The following is a 25,073-nucleotide window of genomic DNA, read 5'->3' as shown; positions in this document are numbered from 1 at the left end:
AGCTTCTGGCTTATTGCTTGCTTTGCTTCTTCAGTTTCAGTCAAGCTCTGAAGAAGCCAACATGATGATTGGCGAAACGTCAGCAATTTCGACTCAGCAAAAACCGACGCAGGAAGAATCCAGAAGCTTTGTAAAAAGTAAGTTGGATGTTATTCTAAACCAGCAAATCTGTACTGTACACTTTCCAGTCATTTATGGACCTAATATTTTCGTAAAGTGCAAGCAACATCTAAAAAAAATTGATGTTTTGTGTGCTTTCGCAAATATCCAGAGTTTTCTCCAATATTCAGTATCTAGACCGGATTACAGGACCAAACTATTCGAACCGTTTCTCAGGTATAACAGTATCGCACTTCTTTTTGTTGAGGTTGAGATCAATGCCTAGCATCCTTCTGGTGATATATTGACTGCTTTATAGTTATTTCAAGACAGTAAAATTCATAAAGGTATCAAAGGGATTTCTTAACTTTAAAGTTAGAAAACAAGTTCTACTCGCAAATAATTACCCACCAACATTCTTCGAACGAATCACGAAAAAAACGAATATTCCTACTGCAAACGCCAAAAATAAAAACGTGCCCAAAGAAAGTGTCAACTAAATTTCTCTCCCTTATCTCAAAGAGTTCGAGGATGTTAAGTTAAACATAACATCAGAGTTGCCCATAAACCAAGTAACGACAGCAAAAAATGCTTAACGAAAATATAATTGAAACGAGGGTCTACAAACTAAAGACTGCAGCATATACCGGTCAGAAAAAAACAAAAACCACAAACATTCCAAAAAACACCACTTGAAATGCTACATTTCATCAATCGTAATGATGTTCAAAACCTATCACAAATTTGCACAAACTTAAAACACTAAATTCTCTAGTAATGATTTTATATTTTTTCAAATCTTATATTTAATACTTTAATTTATCAATCTATACAAAAATTGCTTTATTCTTATTATTACTTCTTATAATTGCTTCTTGTCTTTTTATTTTAACCTTTCAATATATGCATTTGAAACTCACATTTTAATTTTAATTACAGCAACAGCAGCATCACTGATTTTACCTTTTTTACGTTTGTTTTTTATTTATGTATGAATTCTGTTTTATTTGTCATTAAACAAGAATTTTAATTATAACAAAAATTGTTGTAGTACCTTATAGCCGAAATCTACGTTGTTTTCAAGTAAAACATATACCGGGTGACACAAGAAAGTGGGAACACTCAATAACGTTTGATCGGTTTGAGATAGCAATTTGAAATTTGCAAGGGTTAATATAGGCTGAATGTCCAATTTTTTGGCAATATGTAGTCAATGGTTGCACTTCCGGTTTGAGTGGAAACGACAGTACCATTCGAATTTTAAATAGCACAACCCATATTTTTCGCATTTTTGGATTCAGGAGATCATTCTACGTACCATAGTCATAGCCATAGCTGTGCCAGACGTTTGTACGCTGCTTTGTCGACATCTTCCTGTGGGTATAAAGACGCCTTTCCTCTATTTTTTTTATGTCCATTCACGCCGGGACACAGATTATTATTATTAGTATTATTATTATTATCATTATTACTTGGCGCGAGGTGTAATAGATAAATAGAATTGGGCGGACCGTCGAAACAGCTCAATTTATCTTCAACAATGGCACCCGGTTATCCGAGAGAAAAAAGAAAACGTAAATAGGCCACCAGACGTTCCGTGTCTGACTCCACTTGATTTTTTGTCTCTCAGGCGATTTGTCCCCCGATAAACACGCGTAAATTTTTCAGCGTTTCGGAGAGGCCAAAATTTGTCAGGCGACACTTGAAGTAGATGACGTATCGTCGCGTCGACGGCATAATGGCTCGCCGTATACGATTTCACATATTGCGGACCCAAGACCCGAACTTGATACTTCGCCGCTGACATTTTTAATACTACCTTCGTCGTGTAACATTATTCGGCAGTGGGTTCTCGCGAAGGAAGTCGCCCGCCATTTATGTGTCAACGCCTCCCGGGTTCGCCAAATATTCGGAGGAAGTTGGACCACGTGCGTGTCAGATTTCGTCGACTATCGACAGCCTGGCTACGTGGCATTTTCTGATTCCAAAGTCGCTCTTTTCAATTGTCACTCTCACAGTACCTGTCATTTGTTATGTTTAGCTTACATTTAGAATAACTACAAGTAGGGATACCGTAAAAGTTTCTAGGCTTGCAAACGGCATGCAAAAAATATATTCAACTGTTACAGCCCTTAGAATATTTTTTTCTTAATATTATAGCGGCAGTGGATAATTACCAATGGATTATTGGACTTCAGAAGCTTCTATAGCTTTATATTGTTGAAATTCAAAAATATATTTTAAAGTTGTTTGGTTTTGATATAAGAACAGTAAGTTTGGTTTTGTCGACACTTATATCAGTTTCTTGCTTAGTATTGATTTTATTGTGTAATATGTTTTCATCCTTACTGCTATACTTATGTTTCTTGCGGTTTTGGAATAATTTTATCTTCCGTTTTCCCATTTTCTCGAGAAGCAAGCTGTGAAAGAAATACAAAAAAAAAATCAACAAATCTTGGATCAGAAACGACCTCCTCTGTCATCTTCTTCAATCACATGTCACGTAAAATTCTTTATATACTTTTCTATTATCGTTGTCGTAGTGTCATCTGTCGACATGTCATGGCCGTTCCAGACTTTCTAAAATATATTTCATAGATTTTTTGGTTGATAATATGATTTCTAAAACATCTGTATAATGTCAAATCAAAATCAAGTTTTGCCAGCATTAATTTTCAGTTTATTGCTTGGTATTGCTTTTATTTTACAATTCATTTAGAATTATGACTATGACTACATTATCGTTATGTGTTATAATTTTATGCTGTTTTGGAGTTTTTTTGTTTGATTGGATTTTCAAATTAAATAGGAAACACACATGCTCATTGAATAGTGGCTTTTTATTGTTAAGTCAAGCTTTCGCCCAATTATTCAGGCTTCCTCAGGACTCTAAAATATAAAAGGAAAACACTATCACAAAAACAAGAAAAACACACTAGGCTCGTCAATACATACATCAATTTGCCGTCAATTAAACTCTAACAGCAAAGGGGGCACGATACTCCACGCCACGATAAATGGCTATAAACGTAGGTTCCTAGAAATGTGCTATATTCATCAGTGTGCCAACTGTATTAACCATAAAAGAGATTTATTACATCAAACATTTACAAAAAACTGAAACTCCCAAATTGCTATTCAAGAGAAGTCCTGTAGTGTTGGTTTAGGTACAAAATTTTGTGGGTCAGTGATCTAGTCGATTACTGAAACTATTGTCTGTGCTTTTTTCGTCGTGTTAAATAAACGTAAGTTCGATGGTAATGGTCGCTGGTGGTTTTTTGCCTTGTGTTCTTTGGTTTTGTAGCGCGGTGATTCTTTGGTCTGTCAAGTTTTCTTTATAGGTGCCTGACCATTTTTCCAACTGTCAAGATATCTTTTTTCTTTTAAATGCCGTTAAGCGGATCATCTCCGGCAAAATCAAATTGGGTTGCATTTTTGTTGTGCCTTTTGTCGTTTCCGGTTATTTTACTAATTAATTAATGACTAGTTGTCTAGACATAAGTTTCCTTTGTTTTACTATCTTTAATCTGTGCAGCCTTTACTAATGGTTGCTCTATTTGTGCAAAGAGTATTGTGCCCCCTCTGCTGTTAGAGTTTAATTGAGGGCAAATTCATATATGTATTGACGAGCCTAGTGTATTTTTCTTGTTTTTGTAATAGAGTGTTTCCCTTTAATATTTTAGAGTCCTGATGAAGCCTGAATATTTGGGCGAAAGCTTGACTTAACAATAAGCATTTATATCTTTTACTGCTCCCTTTATATTAGTCAATATTGGGCGATCCCGTAGTTATTTTGTGCAACAAGTTACCAGTAGCCCGTTACTGTCCTTTCACTATTTTTCGTTTTGTGTCTAGTTAACTTAGTTTGATATAAAAAACTAGAAAACGAAGGCAATTACAAAAAAATTGGGACACAAAAACAAAAAATAATAAAAAGTTTAAAATGAACTAAAACCAACCATTATGTTACATTTTTGTACTGCGGCTTACCCTAATTTCATTATTTCTGAAATTAGATTTGAAAGGAACTATTTTTTTTCCGACGTGTTTCACACCACATATTTTTTTTTGTTTCTTAGTTTCTTGTAGAATTTGCTTCTCATCACTAGTTGCAAAAAGTTTTACTTCTTGTTATTACTATAAAAAGTAAGACATTTTCATAACGTCAACGAGTTTTGAAAAGTGTCTACATTAGACGAAATATTTCGTGTCATGTCTTTTCTCGTTTCTTTCATAAAATAATACCAAATGTGATAAAAATCTTTTTAAATTTTCCTAATAAACTTTCACAGGCTCCAGCGTCGATTGTTGTTCAGTCGAACTTGCTAACTTTTCGCATGATGGCTTGAAACAGTTTCATTTAAGCTCTGAAGAAGTCAACAGTCAACAATGGTAAACCCGTTTTCGCAACATTGACTCCTTGATAAAAAAAAATCTTCTGTTTCACTTTGTAAAACTTATTCTGTATTTATTTTATCACTAGTCTATTAATAAGATTCATTTAATATTATCGCAAATCTTGCCGACATTTTTCTTGTGCCTCCGAGTATTTCCTTTCTTTTTTTCGAAATGTTAGTTAAAAATCAAAAAGCGACCGACCAAAATATGATCTGTTTCCGGCTTATGGATTTGGACCGACGCCGGTAGCGTTTTGCCAGTACAATTCGTGTCACGTACGTCAAACTACTGTACGACAATCTAACCCGTACCCGGTTTAACAGTTCCGGACAAGTCCGGAATTTTTGATTTAAATGACATATTCGCCGGTCTTTTATGTCCTGCCACTTCCTATACGGCCGTACGCGTTCGTACGTTTAATACTTCGGGGAATCGTCTCGACGAATCAATTTCGTGCCTCTTTTTGTCATCCTGGGGCCTCCCCGACACTCTGGTAATGACTCACGCGGGGGTGAGAGCGACTATCGAGTTTTGATTAGATCGCTAAATTCAAAAACTGCGGTCGGAATTTTGTTTCCTGAGTAAAAAAAAGCAAAAAACATTTCGGCGTCACTGGATTCACATATATTCCATATTTCAAAGAAAATATTCGTTACGAGCAAAGTAATAACGCGAAAAGGTCGAAAGGTTTCCAAATACAAAAACCTAGGTCTCAATTTTTCTCAAAAAAGTGAGATTTTCTAACTCAAGGTCGAATTTTTGGAAAATTAGTCAGTTTTCTAACTTACGGAAGATTTTTTGGAAAACAAGTCGGACTGTTCTTACAACAAACAAGTCAGAGTTTTTACAAAATGGTCCGAATTTCTGAAAGGAGTGAGTTTTGGATGATTTTGGTTAGATTACATTGAAAAAAAACTCTAACGCTGTCTTTTTACAATGTCTTCAGCATGACACGATTTTTCAACTGCTGCTCACCAGAACTTCGCACTTGCATTCAGGGACTAAGAACGAAAATGGAAACAAAAACGAAATTCTTATTATTCGTTCATGATTGAAAACGAAGTAAATCAATTCGGTTACCGGTTTTAACCGGTTTAATGACACAATATTTTTCTAACCTACTCCTAGTAGTCATATCGGGGATGCAAGGATCTCCTAGTCACGTTGGCTCTTGAAGCTCCCACTTCTATTTCCCACTACTTTACTGAAGATTCACGAGTACCTACGGAGAACCGAAGGTGACGTGATCGCCAACCAATCGCTCGCACACGCAGGGTATCCCCATATTATTTTTTTCAGGCGCCATCATCCAATATTTTCTTACACAAGTTACAATTATCGGTATCACTCTGTATTGTGTTTCTGTTTGCGTGTCATAATCTTGTTAAGTTGTTATTATACATATATAAAGGTAACATTTCAAAAGAATAATATATTTTTTTCATTTAAAAATATTTTTACGCCAGGAAACTTGCAGCGACACGTACAATCTTGTCATAAAGAAATTTTTTACAACATTTCTGCAGGCTCATCACACCCGCCATCGTTAAATTCATCAGCAACAACTAAAAAAAGGCGGCTAACTATCCAGCCTACCGTAGATGATATCGTTATAAAACAAAAAACAATATTTCAGTTAACATTACTCCTGATCTGTTGAAAGAAGCTTGTACAGAACTGTTAACAGTTTACGGCCGTCCATTCAGCATATTTAATGATTAAATGCTTTGAGTTTCAAAGAAAAATTACTACAGAATTAACGGGGAAGTTATTATCTTTCAATGTTGATGGAGCAAGTAGACTTGATAGAAGTATATTAGGAGAATCAACATTCAATTTATTTTCAATAATAACGGTCTAGTTTTAAGGGCGTTGGCGATGCGGGAATTGAAGGAAATACATGCTTCCTCATACATTTCAAAAATAATATTGGCTGTATTAAAAGAATATCAGCAGACAATGTGGCAAATATGCTCAAAGAAGCCCAATAACACGATATTATTAGTGACGAAGAAGAAAATAAAGAACAAGAAAATGAAGAAAAAAAATGAAATTCGAGAAAATGAAGAACAAGAACATGGAAGTAATGCATTTATTACGAAACTAGATGCTTCCACATAAATTCAGGCTGTATCCCCATTCTAGGAAGGTAAGGTGCGCTGCACATATTTTGCAGCTTGCCGTGGATGACGTGTTAAAGTTAAAATGAGACTGTATTCCAACGATAATAGGTAGAGCTAAAATGGTGACTAAAAGATAAATGTTTTAACTATAATTAAAACACTGAAAGTATTGGTATTGGTATTGGTATTGGTATTAAAGGGGGGCGCCCTCGCGGGCGTCCAAGCACTTAGGCCACCAGATGGGCCCGTTGTGCCCCCAGGCCGCTCTAGAGGGCGTCCAGAATGCCGCCCCTCCTGTAGAAGGTCAGCAACTCCTTTAGCCCAATACCGTGCACTGAGTCCGGATCGATCAGGGCCGTTCCGAAGACTCCCAATCTTGCCCATGTCAAGGCAGGGCACTCGGTGAGCAGATGATACGGGGTCTCCTCCCCTTCCATGCACCACCTACACTCCGGGTCGTCTCCAATGCCTAGCAAGCAGAGATGCCTCCTAAGCCTGCAATGTCCTGTGTAGGCCCCTGTTAGTGCTCTACACTCCCTCCTGGTCAGTCTAAGCAGCTCCCTGGTCCGAGGAAGGGCGGAATGAAAGTATTATAGATTGTGCGACACGATGGCACAGCACCGATGATAAGTTGGAAAGACTTTTGTAGAGACATGGCTGGAAGCATTGCAAAAACTATATTTAAGCCAAAATGATTAGCCAGATATACACGACATACGCAACGCTTTAAATCCCTCGAAAAAACCAACGCACTTGTTGGCTGGAGATTTTTATTCTTCCTAGCTGAAGTGTAAAATGAAAACAATTAAAATTTTTAGCCGATTTTCAACAAATTTAGTGGAATCACTAAACGAAGGGGAAAAAGCATTATTTAGTGAAGATGTGATTATGTCAGCAATATTTCTTGATCCCAAAGTTTTATCTACTTCACAAATTGACAGCTAAAAACTACATCTCAACAACTGCGTTGAAGAGTCATCTCTAGAGTCAACTTCAACAGAAGAAGATGAAACACAAACAACAAAAAGGAAATATTTCTTCAAAATGTTATAATACAGCGGATATTCGATGGTTGTTAGATCGCTATTATGAAGAACCGCACGATACGTGTGTCTTAAAATATTGGGCAGCAAAAGAAACGTCATCAAATGAATTGTTTAACGCTGCAAAACAAATTATTGCTTTACCTATGATACAAGTGAGTTTTGAAAGTGCATTTTCAGCACTGAAATATATTTGAAATTGGAAAAAGGTCGAATTTAAAAGAAAATTTATTGGAAGCTGTCTTCTTTCTTAAATTAAATAGTTACAATTAATTTTTTTATATATTCATATACACTAAAATTAATAATTATCCTGTGTTTAACTTTACAATATATATTTAGTATAATTCACAAAAAAAATATTTATTTTGGAATGCGGAATTATTTATATGTATTTTTACTATGAAATAAATATGTTAACAATTTTTTTCTCTTATTATAATACTTTATTTACAAATAACCAGAAAATAACCATGACACAATTTTTTTAAGTAAGTAAAAGTTTATTGAAATAAACCAAGGTCAGAGAGAAAAGAACCAAATATTATTATTTAAAATATAAAGCAAAAAAAAAACTGTTACTGGCATATCACTAAACTGCATGGTGCAGAGTGCACGGTTTTCAAGTAACTAAATTTAATGGGAATAAATGGAAGAAACTAAAACATTTTCGTGCCTCTCCAGTACAGAAACGGTCCCAAATAATTCATTCTAAATTTAAATTTTTAATATTTATCAAAAGCAAAAATGTCAACACCACTTAAAATGCAGTTGATCGAAATTTTTAACATTTAAGTTTTTAAAAGCATAAATTTTATGTTAGTAATTTTTGCCAGCTATGATTAAAATTATGACAAGTGATTTATTTGTCAAATGTAAAAAAGATAAAAAAGCATGTTGAAATCCTTTTATTACAAAAAATAGTTAAAAAAAACGGTTTTAACCGTTATTTCATTTCGGTTCACGAAAACGAAAACGATATTTTTTGGGTGTGAACGAAAAAAATGCTTCGTTTTTAGATTTTTCATTGAAAATAAGTCAACCTATTTTGTTTTTCCTTATGTTTTTGATTTTATAATTTGTGTTGTTACTGTACTACTAACCAAATCAAGGAAGAAAATTATCGACAAATAACTACAAGGACCTTTGGTAAAACAAAAGAATTGAGTGAATTTGAGTTTACATTGACAGTGTGTTATTGTTACTTAACTTCTGACTATCAGAAATTCTGTGTTTTTTTCAGAAATCAAAATTTTAATAAAAAATTCTGACTAAGATTACAAGTTCTGACGTATGTTACATATGTTAGAATTCCAGCGAAGATATGGAGCATATACTCCATAGAAAATCGACATAATTTTGATGTAAGTCGATTTGTTTGTTGCCATAGTTAATTAATGTCATTCGTGTTTCCAATTTTTCAGCAACTTTTCTAGCACTTTCCAATATTTTTCGAAAAAATTAGAAACGATGTAGCCCCCAAATGTTGCCATAATTTTTAGAAATACTTTTGATTAGTTTCTGCAGCAAATTGGTAATCCTGCAACACTTTTTTCTCGCCAAAGCTCAAGTTCCTTCCTTAACAAGTAACCGCATCCCAATAAATTGAGGAACAATTTCGGGGGGACAGAAAGTAATTTCGTCGGCTCCTATTTCGGAGCAATTTAACTCCCCATTAAGTGCAAAAAGATAGCGATATTCCCCCCGAAAGTGACGATTTATGAGGCGACGCTTGTAACTCTGTGTAAATATGGAAGCCACCTTGCCAGTATCATGTTGCACGTCAGTAAAGGCAATACCTGGGTTTATTGGTCGCTTTTTAACGGAATATCGTTCCTTATCGCCCTTATTTTTTAGTAATAATAAAACGATTGGCCGTTAGTCAAAAAAATAAATACATAAAATATTAACAAAAATAAAACATACAAAATAGTTTTAAGAGTGCTGAATTAATTTTGTTTATTGAAATAAATTCTCGTTCTTAAAAAACAGGAAGATTTTTTTTTGAATGTGTATATTATTTATTTATTTAGTAATACTTATTTGCCATACAGACGTCTTGATTGTTATTTACATATTAAAAATAAAACCACTTCTTCCTTTCGACCTTCATTCGAACTATGTTGCTGTGTTCATGTATACTTTTTCCATCCATCCTTCTTTACCTGTTTTAACCAGTACCTCTTACCTCTACCTTCAATCTTATTTTCATCGAAGTGTTAGAGCATAATTTAAAAAAAAAACGTGAAGTGTAATTAATCATTCGTAAATTAAATTTCGGTATAACTACTGTTTGCACTATCATTAACTAGTACGGACGCACATTCCCACATACAAAATATTGTCTAGCTTTCGTCTTACAGCACTTTGAAGTGGTACGCCCTATTTAATAATTCCTGCCAATTGCAATATACATTTTATTACTATCTCGCATTAAGAAACGAAATATAGTGCTTATTTACAAATTTTCTGGGTTCAGAGACTCGCGTCGAAACAGAGCTTAAATGGCTAAGAAAATCTCGCAAGGATTCCTGACCACGAGGCCAATATTGCAGTTTGAACATATCCTAAACAAACTGCCATCTCAAACAGCTATCCGATTTGAAACCGCAAAAATCCTTAAAAAATCCAAACCTCCTAAATCTAATATTCCAAAGCTTGGCCACGCATTGTCTCTAAAATCTCATCCCGACATCGTAATTCTAAAATCAGATAAAGGGAATGCTACAATTCTACGGTGATCATAAACTTAAGTGAATATCAGGAAAAAAATTAAAATATTCTTACAGGCGGATCCTAATGTCACCTTAAAAAAGATCCAACATGCAACTTATAACTGTTATTAAGGTTTCTTCTCTATCGGAATTCGTGAAAAAGTCTGTCACCTCTCATGAATCTAAAATTCCTCGTCTCTGCGGACTGGCCAAGATTTACAAATCAGGATTTCCTTTCGACCTAAACTCAGTAACATTGGTTCTCAACATGTTTTTTAGCAAAATATCTAGCTTCTATATTAAAACCCTTTACAGGGAAAACTGATAGTTTCGTACTTAATTCCTTTCATTAGAACAAGTAAAAAACATTACATTAGATGCACAGGATAATCTGTTTAGTTTCGACGTAGAATTCCTGTTTACTAAAGTCCCTATTCCTGAAATTCTTAACATTATTTCACATATATATAAAATCCGAGAATCTGGAACCAAAGTTCTCATCTTAATTGAAACATTTGAACAAACGTCAAACGAACAAATCATCGCGAATATATTTCTGGAAGCCTTTGAGAAGAAAACTCTCGACACCTTCCATCTAACAACAAAATAAGTTGATGATACTTTTGTTATTTGGCCATACTTTTTATCATGAATTGTCTCATCACCATCCGGTCCAAAAATCATGGGTTATCAACTCTCTTCTTTTTAGAACCGTAAAACTATCTCAACTCAAGTCGCGGGACCCAGAATTAAAACATCTTACATATGCTCTTCTCTCTACTAATTTCCATATTAGAGATTTTAAGCGTTCCATCACAGAATATACTTCACCACAATCTTCCCAGACATGCCACTGTTCCTCACTGACCACATATCAAAGGTTCTTAATATAACGCCAAAACCAGATTTACCACTGGTCCAAAAATCTCTACACATCTTCAATCCGGCAAAGACAAAATTAGGAGTATATAGTATTCCATGCATATGAGGCAAAGAATACTATCGAAATCTAAACGCATCCAAACAATCTTAACCGCAACTCACCAATGGACATACATTATATAAGCAGCTGCAGAGTACAATGCGAGCCAGTCTCCGTTCAGCTCTGAAGAAGCCAACAGGATAATTGGCGAAACATCAGAAAGTTCGATTCATTTTTATAAATAGTTAAATATAGAACTGTTGATTTAGCAATTTTAATTTTGTTTGTTGCATTAATATTTGTTAACCTATTTTATTCGTCTTATTATTGTTTTGTTATTTATTCATAACAAAACACTCAGTTTTATTTAGAAAAATTAATCAATCGTTATATTTGCAAAAAAAGACAGTGTTTAACAAAATATTTTAAATACTATTTCTATGGCAATTTCACTGCAACAATCCTTCAATTTTATTAGTTACATTGCCCAAACTAAAGTCTTCTTTCTTTACGCTTTTCTTTTAACTTGATAAACTTCCCCATCGATCCGTTGCTGAAATTTTGAATTTTAAATTTCTCTTTTGTTTTTCGTTGTCGCGTTGGGTTTTATTTTAATTTTCTCCCTCGCTTCGTCGCTATCATTTTTTTGCCATAACCCCCTACCCTTCGTTGTATATTTGGCATTTCGTAATTAAACCCCGCGACGTGTAATTTGTTCATCGATTTGTACCCTTTCGGTTCGAAACGGGGGCGTCAAACCGAGTGTGAGCTATATTGTAGCGATGGCAACCCCTACCGACTCTATAAGGACGTGTTTACTCAATTATATTCCCATTCAGGCGAATTACAGTGCCGGCCCCCAATTCCTTCTCATAAAGATTTATTACGTTCGGTTTCATTTTTCTAATCTACGGTTTACATGTAAATTTACGAAACAGGGGCGTGGGCTAGACAGTAAACCGCCACCGAGGCCAATTCGCCCCTAAATATTACCGAAAAACAAGCTTTTCAATTTTTTTTTTATTTTTTTTTTTATTTTTTCAAAGAAACTTCCACCAGCTACTCTTTACTGACTTTCGTACTTAAGTCCCATCACTTGATTGAACAAATAAAAAACATTATATTAGATACACAAGATATTCTGGTTAAATTGGTTAAGGCTTTCGCGGCCCGTTGATAAGCTGATGGTCTGCTGGATCTTCTTTGTAGGCTTAAAGATTGTAGGCATGCTCTATCCAACCATCACCCAAGTCAAAAGTATGGGGTTATCGGAACCCTGACAGAACGAGCCCGAAGGATTTGCGAACCGGAGAACCTCCAGATGGAACTTGAACACCTAAAAACTGCGTTCGAGGCAAATGGCTACAGTAAGAGGGAGATCGAGAGATCAATGAACTCAAGATCATCAAGATCACGGGATACCGAACAACGACCCTCCACCTCCCACGCATATCTGCCGTATATTCCGAGTGTCACCGACAGGATTGGCAGAGTATTGAAAAGCCACGAAAACAATCTTTAAGCCTACAAAGAAGATCCAGTAGACCATCAGGTCAGCGAAGGACAAGAGGAGCTCACTTTCAGCTGCGGGAGTCTACCGCATTCCGTGTTCATGCGGAAAGGTCTACATCGGAACTACCAAGAGATCAATGGGAACGAGACTTAAGGAGCATAAAGCAAGCTGCAGGCTAGGACATACAGAGAAGTCTGCAGTGGCTGAACACGCACTGGGCAGCGGGGAACACAGGATACACTTTCAGAGCTGTAAGTTACTAGCATCGGTCAACGGCTATCACAACAGACTAGTCAGGGAAGCCATTGAGATTCAAAAACACCCACACAATTTCAACCGAAAGGAGGAGACCCTTAGACTCAACCAAATCTGGAACCCGATCCTTAGGAACGCCCGAGCAGTACCGATCGATATCCCGAGACCAACCGAAGCGGAACAAGCCCTGCCCTCCACCAATCGGCATAAATACAACCTGCGCAGGAGAAATCGTCAGTCTACGTCCAACATCGGAGATGGAAGGACCTCTGAAGAAGTTCGCCACTCGTGCTAGCGAAACGCTAGGAAGTAATTCCAATCGACGACGGCCTTTAAACCCGAATGAAGATAATAGCTTATATTCTGGTTAGTTTTACTAAAGTTCCTATTACGGAAACTCTCACCATCATTTCAGATATATTAAAATACGAGAATCTGAAACCAAACCTTCTCACCTTAATTGAAAAATGCTTGTCTGGAACATATATTTCTTATAACGGTCAAATTTTGGAACAAACGTCGGGAACAGCTATGGATTCTCCACACTATTACCAGCCATCGCGAATAAATTTATGAAACTCTTTAAGAAGAAAGCTCTCGACACCTTCCATCTAAAACCAAAATTATAAAAACAATACGTCGATGATACTTTTGTTATTTGGCCTCATGGTCAGGAATCCCTAGTAGATTTTCTTAGACATTTAAACTCTATACACCCTAACATACGTTTTACCATTGAAATCGAAACTAATAACAACCTCCCATTCTTAGATATTCTTATCAATAGAAAATCGGACCTAACATTGGGCCATTGTGTTTACAGAAAACTTACGCACACAGACCGATACCTTAATGCTTTGTCACATCACCATCCGGCCTAAAAATCATCGGTTATCAACTCTCTTATTTACAGAACGGTAAAACTATCTCAGCAGAAGTCATTGAACCCAGAATTAAAACACCTTAACTCTGCTCTTCTCTCTAATAATTTCCACATTAAAGATATTAAGTGTTCCATCACAAAATACACTTCACCACAACCTTCCAATAGCAATGAAACTGAAAGCAATCCCCCACTTGCCACCAAAACATCACTGAGCATATATAAAAAGTTCTAAATAAATAGAACATCAAAACCAGATTTACTACTTGTCCAAAAATGTCTCAACATCTTCGATCCGTTAACTAAACTAACAATCTTAACCGCGACTCAGGGCTTTACCTGTCACCAATATGGGAATCAGTCATCCGAGACGGTTTTTATGTCCCTCATTTAGCTCCTCCCCCTCAAACAAAATAAAAGCAGGTAGAGAGCAAAATGCGAGCCAGTATCAGTCAAGCTCTGAAGAAGCCAACAGGATGATTGGCGAAACGTTAGCTAGTTCGACTCAACAAAAACCGACACAGGAGGAATCCAAAGTTTTATAAAAAGGAAACAGCTTTTCATTCATGTCATATGTTTTTTTTTGGGGTACTTTCTTGTACTTCCAATTTGCTTGTCTGTCCTTATGTTGATTACCTCTTTTCTTCAATTTCTGGTGAAACTAATTCTGACGTGGCAAGCAGCATCGCAGAAAATAACTATTATCGAAAAATTTATGGAATAAAATATAAAAAATATATATTACCCTGCAGTTATATAAACAAAAGCAATAGTTATATTCCAACGCTCTAGCCCAAGACCATTGTTTCTCTTTTCCCAGGAATTGGGGCGAGCTTTTTCCTCTCCTAGACCTCTCTTTTTTATGCACCTCTCCCTCACGCTCTTTAAAGCTCGCTCTCCCTTTAAACGTGGATTAAGAAATATTTGAGGTCAACAGAGAACTTAAAAAGAAAAAGAGATATAAAAAGAGAGAAGTCTGGAACAGAGATAGAGAAGCTTACTCCAATTTCTGAGAGAAGTACTAACTAATCCTACTCTAAAACAAGCAAATGTACACTAGTGAAACCAGTGAATATCCAATGCGTTTAATGATTCTAATATATCTATTGCGAATTTCTTTGAAGAAGTGACATTTTCAATTAATATAACAATTTCTATTTATATAGTAGATTCTAAATTTAACTTGGAAAAACATTTATTTGCATTCGGACTACTGTAGACAAGTATCTAAAGGTGTGAAGGACCGAACTATTTTTTTTACCAGACATTTTAATTTTTTTACACGTCGTCGTTATGATGAAGAAATTCTATAGGTACGGCATTTGAGCTATCGACTACAATGGACAAATTAAGATTATGGATTTTCTTAGCAAAATTAGATCTTAATTGGTCACTTAGGTTTAAATATTCAACACACAGTTAAAAATAAAAAAACTTGAAAGAGTCAATATTGTCATGTCCCGGAAAATTTTACAAGAAAAATAACATGCTAACAGAATTCAGAAGAAGAATTCACTTTTGGCCATAATATTTCGCCAGAGTGTGTCGTCGGTAGGAGACTTTTAGCATTTCCTAATAATGAACAAAATGTATTCATTTTGTTTTTTATTTTTAGTCCTTACTGTCCCAGGTTAAGTTTTTTTTTTGGATTCCTTTTTTTTTTTGCTTTAACATAAAATAGAAATAATAATTAGTTTATTTGGTGAACATTAGGAACACTACTGGCAAACTCATACGGTATCTACAAAATTACTTGACAATTTACATTCGAAGAATTTGTATAGCATTCACATGACTTATTCCTTATTTCACCAACAATGAAACAAAAAAAATAGCACAAAGTAGGTCTACAGATCATCAGGTCCAATCGTGACTATTCTACAAGCTGGACAATTTGGAAACGTGAAACATTTCGGCTAATCTGAGACTAACCAAAAGGAACATTTAATTGAATGCTTGACTTGACTAATCAAGCAATTGGTCGATAATGACAAATTAAGAGTGTCAAACGAACCCATGGCACTTTCTGACGTCGATCGAACGCTTCCGCTCAGGAGTTCCAAAATCAAAAATTCTTGTGCTAAAAATTGACAATCCAAGTTTCAAACTCCAGAGAAGATATTAATTATACTTGGACCCGTAACCATTCCAGGACCGTCCAGGAATTTATCTACCTACACTAACAAGCCGGATATAAGTATGTTTTCAATATTTTTCGCCGACCATTTCTTGAAACATGAACATAAAAAAGTTAGTACAAAGTAAAAATGTATTACGTTCTACGTCACTTGTTTTTATTGCTGCTCCTACTTCCCCTTTTGAATTTCTTATAAAATTGTAAACATTCAAAACAATTTGTTTAGCATCCGAAGACAAATGGATCCGTTTTTTTATTTGCTGAGATAGTTCGTCTTCTAAATTGTCATTAAGTTCGACTACCATCTCCACTTCGTCTTCAAATTCTGCGTTGTTTTCCATGTCTTCTTCTTCATTCCACGGTCTCCACATTTTAAGGTGTTTAATTGTAAGATTCTAATAAATATTTATCTGTATTCTTATGACGTACCTTTATCTACCGCGAATATAACCTATAAGCTTAAAAAAGACTGATGCGTTTACAAATCGAAGAACTATGTAGAAGACATAAAAATACAAGAAGAAGAATGTTGTTAATGGACAGGCACACAAGACAAAAATGATTATTTTCAAACTTACGTGTAAGATGAATAGTGTACAGTGAAAACAGCGTCGCAGGATCAAAACTCGAAAATCAGTGATATAAATACATACTTAGTGGAAGCATAACATTCAAATACCTCCGTAATACATACGAACATATTGCAATTGAGACTAAACTCTTAAGAACGACACATATCATCTGATGTTAAAATAAACGCTTCTACTTATTCGAAAATAGCCCTAAGCATGAATGCTTAATCAAATTTAAAACGGTCCATTTGCGTTTCAAATAAAAATTTCAAGCTTCTACAAATATTCGTTACGGTCCATCTCAAGCCTACTTAATGCAGAATAAAAATCTGTTGGGAGGGGTTTTACCACGGTCCTGCGAAGGTCTGCGGTTAAGGTACTGTAAAATACTTAAAACGTCAACCGATAGGTAGATAGAAAGTAATATTGATAATTTGACACTTTGATATTTCGTTTAAATAATATTCAAACAGACGTATCTGTGTCATTTAATAAGTATAATTCTGAAGAATACTGTTTTGTTCATCCGAGACACAGTTGAATGCAGTCATGCACCAACACTTACGATTTATTATTGGTTTCCAAATCATGAATATTTGCAGGATGACTTATTTAAAGTTGCGCTGTTGCTAGCGAGATTCCCTGTGGACGTCACGGACTTCTGATAATTTTGTCAAATTTCTTCAACCAAATACGCTGTTACAGATCTCAATGTATCACCATCCAGTGTGTGTTTTTTTTAGTTCTTTGATTCGTACATTTAGTGTAAGTTCTATCTCTCGATTCTCTCTCAATCAATTTGTTACGTGTTATAGAGGCATCGACTATAAAACTGATGTACCATGTTTAAAGTAGGACGCATCAAAGAAGAAATGATGAGAAGAATCAGATAATCATCAATTTGAAAGCGGATATGACCGCTCCATTGGAGAGCTCATTCATCAGCTTTGGCAGACATTTGTTTTGCCTCCTTCATAGCTGCTTTGACTATCGGTCTCTCTAATTTTTTGGCCTATTGCTATTATTATTATATCGGCAAACGTTACGCCCCCTCACGACGAGGAAGTGCGAAACCGAAGTCGATAGCAAAAACAGATCCAACGCGCGGAAAACGCGAGAAAATGTTTACAGATTTCCGCAAAAACGCCGAGCAAATACGTAAAATATGGCCTAATAACTTTAAAGAAAACCCGCGGGTTTATTTAATTTTGTAGATAAAGTTTATATTGTTTACCGCGCAAATTTATTATGGCCTTTATTAAAACTATCAGCGACCCCTTTGATGTGGCCGACGTTCGTTTACAATTTGCCGAAATATATTATTAAATTTCGTTCGCGCCGAGTGCCCGAACGTTTTTTTTATTTTATAAATCCACGAGGACTAAATCTGTCGAAACGACGAACCGTTCGATGCTCGGATTGAGGAAAGAAATCCAACAACGATGCGTCATCGTATATAGGAGGAAATGCGGAGGCGACGGACCACACTGACGCGGGCGTTAACAATCGACAGTAAAACCGCGAAAAATACGTATTGCGCCTCCCCCCTTCCTGCCGGTGTTTATTTGAATACCGGAACTTCAACAATCGTCGAATTCGAATCAAAACTAACAAAAATTCTGGTAAATATGCAAACAAATTAAACCTAGGTATAAATCACGGACTGTTGGAAATGTCAAACTTAGGCAGGTCCGGATTCAGGACAACGCGCGATAAGAGATTGATAAAAAAAATAACGACCTCCCACTGTTGGCCGTGACGTCATATAGTATAATCCGTTAAAGACATTTTCCGATATTTCTTTTATTTCGTGTTCAATCGCTCCCCATCTTATTATAACTTTTTGGTTTCTTGGAATTATTTCAAAATTCATCAAAAATAGTGAAAATGTCTCTGCGGAAGAGGTCGTAGTGTTGTTACGTTTTAAAAAATCAGCGCCTAAGATAAATTCATGCTTTTGCAATGTGACAATTTTGGAAAGCAAAAAAAAAAACAAAAAACGACTACTAGTCCTGATATAAACGTTGAGAACGGTGACTGTTGACCAAAATTGAAAATGTTTTCACAACTTTAAACACTTGTTGCTACTCCCCAGCATAACGTATCCAATTATCCACTGTTCAAGAGTGTTGCAAAGAGTTTAAGTATTACTTTAAGGCTTAATATGCTCCGGTAGTTTGATCACGGTATTTTGACATTTGTCAGTTCTGATGGTCTCATGTCATTCAATATTCCTATTGTTTTGCAAATAAAGTACCTAAGTGACGTTTATCAAACTTTTTGCGGAATATTTCCTTGCTTTTGACCTAAAAATTTGATAAATTTCCAAAAAAAGATAAATAATTATTTTTTGAACAGATGTACCAATATTTTCATGTAAACGACAGGAAAATTAATAAAATACTGTCATGAAGTCACTCAATAATAGGATAGCACTTAAAAATGTTCACTTCTTCCATCTGGTTTCATAAAGAAATACCAAAAACACTAAAAATGTAATTGTAAAATGTAAATTTGTAAAAAATTGTAATATGTAAATGTAAAATTATTAATATAGAGTCGAAATTCAATACCAGCCGACAACCGACTCAGAAAAAATTCTCAAGTCCGACCCTGCCCCCACGTCAATCCGATTCGATCGTAAAACGAGGATATTATGATCTAGTTGTTTTTATGTGTAAGCTTTAATTATTTGATGGTTTTACGAGGTGTTTTATGGGCGTTTATGTGCATTTATAGGGCCACGGAAGGGCGGACGCTTACCGTCGCTCGCATGCACAGGGTGTATGTTGCACGTGCCACCATTTTTATAGCCGGTCGTAAAAAAAAAAATTATCTGCTCACGCCCGAATGTTAATTGAGCCAAGTGCCGATCGTGATTTAAGCGGGAAAGGCTAAGCGAGTTGAAGTTACGAATTGTCCGTCAACAAAATCCAGATCAAGGAGGGAAGAACCATTTCAAATGACCAACAATATTCGGGACATTCTGCAAGTTTGAAAACCTCCTTCTTTTCATCACTTTTGAACATCGAGGGTTTAGTCCAGTGGGATTGAGATGTTCAGCAGAACCTAGATCAAGAAATTATTCTTCAAAAGTGATTTAGAGTTTTTCACCACTTTTCAACACCTTCTACAAAGGTCAAAGCAAGCTTTAGTCTGATAGAGGCGAATAATATTTAACAGGATCAGGATATCGCTTGTTATTGTGTTCCATGTTCAAAACCGGTTCATAAATTTTTGCAGTGTATCATAGAAAATTTCAAAGTCTGGAGTGGGCACGGTAACTTTTGCTCAAGTATGATTTTTGCGGATCAGATCAAACCCCTTTCTCCCCTATCCCATCATAACAACTTGATGAATTTTAATCACCAACATCATAAATAAATAAATGAAAATCTATTTGAACCTGAAAACGCACCAAATGAATTTAGAAGCCAGTAATAGATGGAAGACAAGAACTTTGATGTTTTGTTTAGTATACTACATTTAAAGATTAGCTCTTTTATTTATTTACGCAAATATACAAGACCTTAACTTTTCTTACAATAGCTCTCAGATTTTTTCCAAAAAGAAAATGAACTTCTATAATTCCAAAACAATATTTTCAGTTTTTTTCAAAATACCATATTAAAACAAATGAATATAAAAATAAAAACCAAATGAGATCAACTAACAGCAATAAATAGTTACCAAAATGCACATTGAACATTTGCATGCTGCATTTTTTCTGAATTTAATGTAAGTTGTGGTCGTTAGAAATCTTAGCCTAAACCCCATTTTGATTCATGGACCATAAACTTCAACGAGTTTACCAGGAGAATTTTAAACGAAAGTTCCAGCCCGACGTTTAAAGTGTAACGAAGTCTGTCTGTGTGTGTACATATTGTAATTCAGATACCTACGTTGAAAGTGGTAAATATTTAAGGGGATAAATATGCGAGGCGCGCCGCTGTTTTGTTTATACACATAACTCGGTAACACCTGGATTATAAATAAATATACAGTAGGTTCTGATAAAGTTTAACACATGTACACATTTATGTGGTTTATTATGGCTGTAACAAGAGCGCTTTCTATATCGTGTACACAACAAGGCATCGCATTATTTTAGAATTTGTTCGGGAAGCTTCGATTCCACGCGGTTAAACCGTCGAACATACAGGCCGTGGAAATAATTTATATTAGTAAAATTAAACAACAAAATTTGCTAACTATTTCCGTGTAACAAGCAAGTAATAACACAGAAAGAAAGCTAGAAATTTAATTTATTTTATTTCTTGAATTTATTATTTTTTCAAAATGGTCGAGCGACGAAAAATATTGCCCCAATTTTTCAAAAAATAAATGGTGAACAAAAAAATCTGCCAGTAACCAAGCTATTGAACTGTCGATTTTAAAAACACCCTCTACTTTTTTCTACAGCTTTGAACGTGCTTATTTGATTTTATAATAGAGTAAGGAGTGGATAAAACCAAATTTTTTGACATATTTAGATTGTTGAAGCCAGAATAGGAAGTCATATCAACAGTATCAATTTAAATAGATATCGCCACTTCTGTTACATTCGAAATCTGCTTGGAATTTTCGTTGGAATGGGATATGACATGTTAATATTTCTTTCCAAAATGGCCACCAGTTGACAAACTTTAATTGATCATTCTGCGTTCCATCACGACAAGTACCAAATAAAAAAAAATTTAATCGAATATATATATATATATATATATATATATATATATATATATATATATATATATATATATATATATATATATATATATGATGACACTATATTCCGGGATATCATCCGTTCGCTCGTTGAACTCCGACTGGAATCCTGCATCCGACTGGAATCCTGCAGACGTTTCGCCAAAATCTCACTTGGCATCTTCAATGCTCGCGCTCCGAAAACACTTCGAACACTGGGAGGTTATCGGCGGTGCGTGCGGTATTTATACTCTGCGCCGGAGATGGTAACGGTGCTGCTTGTGCGTGGGGGGAGGTGGCTCCGCCCCCTGAATTATCGCGTTGTTAATTTCGCCCGATCGTAGTTGCGATATATATATATATATATATATATATATATATATATATATATATATATATATATATATATATATATATATATATATATATATCGAAATATTTAATAACAATAGTAACACCCATTTGTAAAATTATGATCCTTGAAATATATATATACGACTCGCATATTAGTTTCATATCATTGTAAGTGTGGTAGCACACTATTAAAAATTAATATACAAAAAATAATTGATGCTCCAATGAATCTTAGATTAGTAAGGTGAGTATATTAAGTTTCTGTTAATATCATTTTTCCACTCCCGTGTGCGCAGTGTTACTTTAAAAAATCAGCTTCGTAGTATTGTAACAATATGTTGCATAAAATATGATATAAATAGAACACTTTATATTTCCAATAAAAATTGCTTGAATTTTAAAACTGCAAAAAAAATATTACTCTAGCTGCACTGTCATTAAATCTCGGTTTATTTTAAAAGGAAAATATAAACGTAGGTTATTTAATAAAAAACTTTTATGTTCGAGAGGCCTGACTCCGAAGAGAATGATGATGGCGATAACACTACAGCAGATACAACCAAAATAACATCGACAAATGCCTCTGATGAGGTTACAGTTGAAGATTCCAGAGATGAAAACTTTTTGTAGATAAAAACCAGGCACTCAGTAGCAAATGAAGACGATATTGATACCTTGACCGATATCTTGACCTACTGGAGCAATAAGGAAACAGCTAGTAGGAGCTGAAAGCAGAAAAATGAGAGTAATAACAATTATTGAAAAGGTTCTCGTTTTAATAGCCATCAGATCATTTAGTATGCCAACAGGACAAACGAACTGGGTGCAGTGCCCCCAAAAAAAATCGAAATATCAGAAAAAACAAACGGATTTTAATTATATATTTAAAATTAATACTACCGACTTTTTATTTCAAAATTACGGAAAAGAATGACAAATGCTTTTTAACTATGGTCTATAATGATTATCATCTAGTATGTGCAACAAAATGTTGACGATTCGGTGGATGCACGCGGGGTTATTCAAGTTCATCGGGGGCTGGTACGACGGGAAAATTGATAAAAAGAAAATATACAGAGCAGATAGATAATGATCGGGCAAATATTCATTAGCAGCCTTCGGTCGTTTGATACATTTATAATGTCGCGCTCAGCACACGCAAAGGCCACATTTCCCACATCAACTTCCTTCGAAACCTTTTTAATTCCGTTCCACGCCACAAATCCGAACCGCTGGGTTCAGCCACTTTGTATTTAATCGGATCCAATAAAACTGCACACTAATGGGTCGTAAAATCATCCCCCAAGTGTATAAACGAGCCGGCAAGCGCCGACATAACCTACAATATCCACTCACCTCGCAGATTAAATCCGAAAATGACGAAAATCGCGTTGAGCGGGGTTCTAGAAATAAAACGCCCGACGCCCGTACGAAAATCACAAATCCGAGCGAAAACGCATTTTCACCGGAAAATTCCCGTCGCAGGAAAGTCATCCACTAAACGCAGTAAACACAGTAAATGGCGGAATGGACGCGACGGTGCCGTTGCGACCGCGACGCTTTCCCGGAACGTCCCCGCTCGGAAACTTGACAACGCTTTCCTCCGTATTCCGAATACGAACTTAAACGATCGCAGTAGCGCGCGTAAATTTTTTCCAACCCGAAAAATATATCACCCAGTCGCTTGGAAACGTCGGGGAATATCCGCGACACCCGGCAACGCCGCGATTGAATTATATTGCGTCGCGGCGTCCGGGATCGATACGTCGACGTATTTTACAGCGGCTTAAGTCGAGCAGTCGGCGTCGAGGACTTCTCGGAGGATTTTCGGGGGCAAAAACCAGCGGGACGATTGTAGGGCACATGCGCCGTAGGGCGGGGATGCCAGGTTGATGTATAACTCGCGTGTGTCAGTTTCGCTTGGCAGTTTTTAATTTACACCGACAATTCCGGACGGCGCGGATTTCTTTTATCGCGAAAACACGCCTGCTCGAAAATTTAGGTTCGCTATTTTGAAAATTAGTAGTAATAACAGTAATAAAGCATTTTATTATAAAATGAATTTTTACTAAATTAATTGAAAAATCAATTTAAAAATTAGTTTTCAAGATTTTGTATGAAATGCTCGTCGCGCCGCTGTATTCGAGGAAAAAGTTAGCGTTCTCTCCTTTCATCTTCCTCTATCAGGCTCAAAAAGTACTTATACAAGTGTGACATTTGTATATTCTGTATTATAATTTGCTCATTTTCTTAAATTATTCAACTTTTTTGGTAAAATTTTCTTATCCATGAATGATTAAGTATCTTATAATTCTCTCAGAATTCCCAACAGGTCATTATATATTACTATATAGTTCTTCATTCAATATTATTATTATACTTATTATTACTTTAAATTATTCTACATTTTTCTTGCAAACTCTATACATTTTCTTGAATCGGCTATCTGCAAACTATTTCTTCTTTATAATACTGTGTAAATTAACCGGCAAATCAAGTGTAATTTTTATTTTTGTTTTTATTTTCTTGGGAACAGTTTTAAATACTAATTTAAAATCTTCTACATTTTCATTAATCAGATTTTTGTGTATAATTCTTTATAGAGTAAACAAGAAATCACGCAGTATTATTAAATTATTTTACTTTTTCTTCTCGCAAACTCCTCTGGGTAACATTTGATTCCGATTATACATATTAATATAACATTTATACGCTTGCTGTGCTTATAAGTCAGATATCAAAATTTGGTCGTAATTGTTTCTAAATTTTATGTTTTAATTAATTGCTCATTGTCTCAAATCATCAAAGTTTTTTTTGCAGACTGTTCTGGGGGATATGTTAAATGCTAATAATACATGTTACTATTTTTCTGTATAATCCCATATAAATTAGGCAACTCACACAATTATTGCTCAATATTTTGTCGTTGTTGTTTCTAAAAATTCTAATAATTCGATGTTCTATATGACATATTCTTATTTGCTTATTCTTTCAAGTTATTGTACATTTTTTTCTTGCAAACTCCTCTAGGAAATATTTTTAAACTTTAATTATAAGCGTGTATTATTGTCACAAGTCAAAATGTATAGTTATTGTTTATAAGATGCTTAAAGTCAAATCACACTAATTTTCTATATTTCTATATATATTATTCCTATTTGGAATGTTAATAATTCATATAGGGTAATTCGAGGATAGATCGCCCAGGTTTTGAAATTTCATGTTAATATATTTATTAATCAAATTATAACTGCAGTTTCTTTTAAAAAAAAATCTATATCGAATTAGGAATGCGTATAAAATATATAAAATCAATATGAAAATAAATTGTTCATTTTTTTTTTTAAATAAAA

General features: G+C 35.1%; 1 long non-coding RNA gene across 1 annotated transcript in view; it reads right to left on the bottom strand.

Annotated features, from left to right (window-relative positions):
* The window catches only part of LOC132706982 (uncharacterized), a 152,730-nt gene extending 129,454 nt beyond the window's left edge, over window positions 1–23,276 (bottom strand). Inside the window, exon 1 of the long non-coding RNA XR_009619676.1 lies at window positions 23,077–23,276. This is a non-coding gene — a long non-coding RNA (uncharacterized LOC132706982). The remainder of the gene's footprint in view (window positions 1–23,076) is intronic.
* Between the last annotated feature and the right edge of the window lie 1,797 nt (window positions 23,277–25,073).

Source organism: Cylas formicarius, unplaced genomic scaffold (genome assembly GCF_029955315.1).
Source record: "Cylas formicarius isolate icCylForm1 unplaced genomic scaffold, icCylForm1.1 PGA_scaffold_9__14_contigs__length_23061073, whole genome shotgun sequence".
Taxonomy (NCBI): domain Eukaryota; kingdom Metazoa; phylum Arthropoda; class Insecta; order Coleoptera; family Brentidae; genus Cylas; species Cylas formicarius.
The sequence above is the reverse complement of the archived record's forward strand: the minus strand, read 5'-3'. Positions and strand labels throughout refer to the sequence as shown.